Genomic DNA, 6,775 nt, shown 5'->3' on the forward strand with positions numbered 1-6,775 from the left:
TTTACTACTTTAACTGTCTCATTTCCTAATCTAATTCTCTCAGCATCACCCGACTTAATTCGACTACATTCCATTATCCTTGTTTTGCTTTTGTTGATGTTCATCTTATACCCTCCTTTCAAGACACTGTGCATTCCGTTCAACTGCTCTTCCAAGTCCTTTGCTGTCTCTGACAGAATTACAATGTCATCGGCGAACCTCAAAGTTTTTATATCTTCTCCATGGATTTTAATACCTACTCCGAACTTTTCTTTTGTTTCCTTTACTGCTTGCTCAATATAGAGATTGAATAACATCGGGGAGAGGCTACAACTCTGTCTCACTCCCTTCCCAACCACTGCGTCCCTTTCATAACCCTCGACTCTTATAACTGCCACCTGCTTTCTGTACAAATTGTAAATAGCCTTTCGCTCCCTGTATTTTACCCCTGCCACCTTCAGAATTTCAAAGAGAGTATTCCAATCAACATTGTCAAAAGCTTTCTCTAAGTCTACAAATGCTAGAAACGTAGGTTTGCCTTTCCTTAATCTTTCTTCTAAGATAAGTCGTAGGGTCCGTATTGCCTCACGTGTTCCAACATTTCTACGGAATCCAAACTGATCTTCCCCGAGGTCGGCTTCTACCAGTTTTTCCATTCGTCTGTAAAGAATTCGCGTTAGTATTTTGCAGCTGTGACTTATTAAACTGTTAGTTCGGTAGTTTTCACATCTGTCAACACCTGCTTTCTTTGCGATTGGAATTATTATATTCTTCTTGAAGTCTGAGGGTATTTCGCCTGTCTCATACATCTTGCTCAGCAGACGGTAGAGTTTAGTCAGGACTGGCTCTCCCAAGGCCGTAGGTGCGCAGAACGAGCTTAAACTCGATCGCCATCGTTCGTGGCTCCAACTGTAGTGTGCCTGCCCTCACGCTGCCATGCAGTTCAACATGGCTAAAGTGTCACATTCGAATACCCCACAAACCCGGATATTGCAATTGCAAGATTTGACAAGCCTCTTAAATGCGGACCCACAATGTATCCCTTTCCGATAAATGTCAATTGCTGGTATGCTGTTTCATACGGGTAAGCAGCATCTTCGTATCCTTCACGATGATCACTCAGTGTCTGATGCTGCTCACGCGCCTTATATAGTAGTTATAGTAAGAGCACTAAACATGAACAATACTAATGCTCTCTAGTTGCCTTTCCAACCGTCACAGAGAACTACAGCATTAACAGTTTATTTATATGCCGATGGTGTGCACGTATACAAAGTTACATTGACATCCGACAATGTTTTCTGGGTGCTTCATTTTTTCTTCATGTAGTATATTGCCAACGGTCTTGCCGCAGTGGTAACACCGGTTCCCGTCAGATCACCGAAGTTAAGCGCTGTCGGGCTGGCCTAGCACTTGGGTGGGTAACTATCCGGTCTGCCTAGCGCTGTTGGCAAGCGGGGTGCACTCAGCCCTTGTGAGGCAAACTGAGGAGCTACTTGACTGAGAAGTAGCGGCTCCGGTTTCGTAAACTGACACACGGCCGGGAGAGCGGTGTGCTGACCACATGCCCCTCCGTATCCGCATCGAGTGACGCCTGTGGGCCGAGGTTGATACGGCGGCCGGTCGGTACGTTGGGCCTTCCAAGGCCTATTCGGACGGAATTTAGTTTTTAGTATATATATTCATTTAAATGCATCATCATAAATTTTTCTATTGTTATCCATGTTTGCACCCCACTGATGCATGCAGCAACAAAAGGCATTTTCATTTTTCGTTGTCTCCATACACTTTCATTCTCTCAGAACCATTAAAGTATACGAGCGAGAAATTTTGGAAGGAAATTAAAGTTCAGAGAAAAGGAATAAAACTTTGAGGTTTGCCGAAGACATTGTAATTCTGTCTTTAATAGCAAGAGACGGAGGAGCAGTCGAATGGAGTAGATAGCGTCAAGAAAACGAGTGACATGACAAACAACCAAAGGAGAACAAGGATTATGAAACGTTATCGAATTGAACTAAGCGACACTGAGCGGGTTAGATTAGGAAATGGGACACTATAAGCAGTAAATGAGTTTTTTTTATTTAGGCACCAAAATAACGGAAGATGGACGAAGTAGAGAGGATATAAAAAGCAAGGTGCAATAGCAAGAAAAGCATTTCTGAAAACACCCATTTTAAACTGAAATGTCGTAAAGTCTTTTCGGAAGGTATTTGCATGGAATGTAACACGGGACGGAATTCAAATATGGACTATAAACAGTTGAGAAAAGAGGAACATAGAAGCTACTGAAAAGTGGTGGTTCAGAAGAAAGCTGAATTACAAGGTATATCGAATAATGTGGAGGTCCGAATCTGTTTTGGCAAAAAAGAAATTTATTTTTCAACTTGACTAAAACGAGGTATAGTTTCACAGGACACTTCCTCAAGTATCAAGAAATCGTCGATTTGGTAATGAATTGAATGTGGTAAGCAGGTACAAATCGATCCAGGTTTAGGAAGTTATGTGGAGATAACGCACATATTGCATTACCTTGGAGATGTGCGAAAGGCGCGTGTCTGTGTTCGAATAAAATCTGGCCCAAGAGTTTTCATCGTGTGATTTGAAGCTGTAAAAAGTGCATACGACACTGCATATGGAAAATAATTACGATATTTAACGTCATGTGCATTGTCAAGAATAACGATTGGTGCCCGTTTCGGGTCTCAGTCAGACAAAGAAATTTGCGTCATATCATTTCACGTTCAAACATGTCACTTCCAGTTACTGGTAAAAGAGAATTTGAAGGTCTACGTGGCTTCGTGTGTAGTCAGCAACGATGACTTGTGCAGGATTCGACTTCCAGTCAACACAGAACTTTTCATCACGTTGTTTCCAGTTCAGACATGTGCTGGCTGCTACTGAAATAAACCGATATTTAGTCTTTATTTGTGATTGGAGAAGAATGACGGTAGCTGCTGGGTTCGAATCCTGATATGCCAAACTTTTCGCCTTGTCATTTTATCTTCCATCGTCTCGCTGCTGGTGAAAAACGTTCGTCATGTAATTTCAAGTTGAAACTTGCTTTTTGAAGCGTTTCTTGTTATTGTAAATATGATTTTACTCGCGTTAAAGGCTGTGTCATCTCTAATAAAGTGTTTTCTGATATTTGCATTATCGTGGTATTAATTCGACTGATAGACAAACGGAGCAGTTTTCTTTGGTCGTCTCCTGTAATGACCGTTTTGTATAGTCAAATGATTGTACCGGAAAGAGAACAAAGGAACCTCAAGACAGTTACGTTATGTGAAATGCAATACAAATCAGGTGGAACGCAATTCTGGTAGTTCGGATTCTTTCGAGTATGACGTCACGTCAAGAAGTTTTATTCCTGCTTGTTTCACTGCACGGATTCGTTTTTTTTTTTTGTATCAGTTTTATATTTACTGGGACTTTCGTAAAATTCCAGAATTAGTCTAGTTAATGTAGTTGATTTCGAGCTTTTAATGTGGCCATACAACTGTAGCTTGCGTTTTCCCATATCCGAATAAAATATCGGTACTTTTATCAAAATCTTATTTGCCCACATTCAGTATGTCGCTCCTTCAATAAACTTTGAACCTACACTTTTCCTAATTATTGTTCGTTCTCACTTTATGATTTCTGTTTAAAATTAGTGTTGCAGTTACATAAAACTTATCTTATTTGAGTACTGTCATGTAGTGTCTCAGGTTATGTATTTTGAAATGCATGTTTTTTACAGGTATCTTTTGTAAGTCTGTTGGCTGGTTCGGTTTTGTGGCAAAGAATTTCGTAACCAATCTTCTCCTAATCAGTATCCCGAATGGTATTGCTTAAATATTTGAACGACGAAACTAAGAAAATTGTCCTGTATTCGGGTTTTTTAATTTTTGCGTCTCAGGTTGTTGCTGATGTATTTCTTTTTCTTTTTTCTCGATGTATATTTGGAGACCTATTCTTTCTGCTGTTTCGTTAACACCTTTTGTTTGTTTTTGTGCTCTTGATCGTCCTGACATAGAATAGCCACGTCGTATGCAAAAGCCAAGCATTCCATCCTAATAGCTATTCTTCCTTTTTGGTTGATTCTTCAATTTTAAGCTTCTATTTTAGTCTACCGTACTGTTGGATTACTTTTTGTAAGGCAAATGAAAATTTATCGAGGGAGTGGATCACCTTATTTCATTCTTGTTTTAATTTCAAAATGTTCCGAAATTTCTCTCCTGAATTTTAGATACTGTGGTACTGCGGACTTCACTAACAACTGCAGTGGTTCTGAGGTCCAGATCTTGTTCTTTCAGAATTTGGAAATAAAAATTATATTGACGGGAAAGAATCTCAACTCCAAAAACTAATTAATGTGGAGTAGTGAAATACCGGTAATATGTTTGTGTGGGTTACGTATTAACACTGCAAGGTCACAAGTTAATGAAAGCGCGAGATAAGCCTTTACAAATGTGAGATGCTGGTACATTAATAAATGGTGCAACCTCGAGAATGTTGAATGCAAGCATACAAATGTCCATGCATTGTATCGTACAAGTGTCGCATGTCAGTTTGTCGGATGGAGATCCATGCCTGTTGCACTTGGTCGTTCAATACAGAGACGGTTAATGCTGTTTGTGGTTGAGGCTGAAGTTGTCATCCTATGAAGTCAAATATGTGCTCGATTGGAGACAGATCTGGAAATCCAGCAGCACAAGATAACTTGAGGACGCACTACCCAGTATGTTGTGTTACATCAGCGCTATGTGGTCGAGCGTTATCCTGTTGGAAAACACCCTCTAGAATGCTGTTGTTCATGAATGGCAGCACAACAGGTCGAATCACTAGGCTGACGTACAAATTTGCAGTCTGGGGGCGTGGGACAAGCTCGAGAGTACTCCTGCTGAAATACGAAACTGCACCACAGACTGTAGCTCCAGGTGTAGGTTCAGTGTGTCTAACCCGTAGACAGTCTGGTTGCAGGACCTCAACCGGCCTCCTACTGACCAACACACGTCCATCACTTGCACATCGGTAGATCCAAATGTCATCAGGAAACACAAGAGAGCTCCACTCTGCCCTCCAGTGAGTTCTCTCTTGACACCACTGAAGTCGCAAATGGCGGTGGTTTCGGGCCAGCGGAATGCACGCTACACAGTGTCTGGCTCGGAGCTGTCCTTGAAGTAACCGATTGTAACAGTTCGTTGTTTCAATATAGTGCCAACTGCTGGTCGATTTGCTACTGCAGATCCAGTACGATGTGCCACAGCCATACGTTGAACACGACGGTCTTCTCTCTCGGCAGTGACATGTGGCCGGCCGGGGACCGGTCTTATTGCTGTCGTACATTCTCGTGTCCACCCTACCAGCAATCACGCACAGTGGCTACATTCTTGCCAAGCCGTTCTGCAGTATCGCAGAAGGAACGTACAGTTCCTCGTAGCCCCATTCCACGACCTCGTCCAAACTCAGAGAGGTGTTGTTGAAGGGCGTCTTTGTCGCGTTAAAGGATTCTTCACTGACATGAACTCACCACGTCCAATCTCAAAGCTAACTAATACTCACGACCGTTACAGAGTGTATTTAAAGCAAACCTAATTTGCATCCTCCTAGTGGTACCAATAGCGCTAATGACAAACTGCCTATTGGCTTCTGTCTCGGGTTCTTCGGCCGACGTTCATCTAATGATTTTTCTGACGTTTCGCCAGCACGAGTGGCTGGCATTGTCAAAGCTTCACCCTCCATTGCCGGAGGTGAACTGGAGCCGAGCTCGCGGGCGCAGACTATATGTACCTGGCGCGCAAGAGGAGAACCGCACCTGAAATGACCGCGGAGAAGCCCTCGGACGTTGGTGCGCCAGGTACATATAGTCTGCGACCGCGAGCTCGGCTCCAGTTCACCTCCGGCAATGGAGGGTGAAGCTTTGACAATGCCAGCCACTCGTGCTGGCGAAACTTCAGAAAAATCATTAGATGAACGTCGGCCGAAGAACCCGAGACAGAAGCCAATAGGCAGTTTGTCAACAAGTGGCCACAAAAGCCTTAACAATTTTGTAATAGCGCCAATCTTATGCGACTGACGCCAAATTTGAATAGACATCATCTTTCAGATGTAGGAACACGCCTATCAAACTTCGTCTATGTCGCACAATTCCTTCTTGATGATCTGATTTTTTTCCGTCAGAATGTTTATATATTTAAATATATTCTATTTAAATGTGAATTCCGTAGAATGCAAAGGAGGGTTTCCAGCGGTATATTTCGTTATTTGTGCTCCATTAGTAGTGTGTGTAAAAACATTAAATGTGAAAAATTACCTTTTTTGCTTTTTTTTAAATTTAAAGAAAGTAATTGTTAGAAAACAGGATAAAAATAGACTAGGAAGGGGGAAGATCTGCATTTACTAAAATTTGGAGGACTTGAACTGGAAAAGCAAAATTAGGAGATGGGACATTATAAACTACTGGCCATTAAAATTGCTACACCAAGAAGAAATGCACACGATAAACGAGTATTCATTGGACAAATATATTATACTAGAACTGACATGTGATTACATTTTCACGCAATTTGGGTGCATAGATCCCGACAAATCAGTACCCAGAACGACCACCGTAATAACGGTCTTGATACGCTTGGGCATTGAGTCAAACAGAGCTTGGTTGGCGTGTACAGGTACAGCTGCCCATCCAGCTTCAACACGATACCACAGTTCAGCAAGAGTAGTGACTGGCGTATTGTGACGAGCCAGTCGCTCGGCCACCATTAACCAGACGTTTTCAATTGGTGAGAGATCTGGAGAACGTGCTGGCCAGGGC

At 42.2% G+C, this 6,775-nt stretch overlaps 1 pseudogene; it reads left to right on the forward strand.

Moving 5' to 3' along the window:
* Positions 1-1,314: 1,314 nt before the first annotated feature.
* On the forward strand, positions 1,315-1,432 carry LOC124620565 (annotated as a pseudogene).
* The last annotated feature ends 5,343 nt before the right edge of the window (positions 1,433-6,775 follow it).

Source organism: Schistocerca americana, chromosome 6 (assembly GCF_021461395.2).
Source record: "Schistocerca americana isolate TAMUIC-IGC-003095 chromosome 6, iqSchAmer2.1, whole genome shotgun sequence".
Taxonomy (NCBI): Eukaryota; Metazoa; Arthropoda; class Insecta; order Orthoptera; family Acrididae; genus Schistocerca; species Schistocerca americana.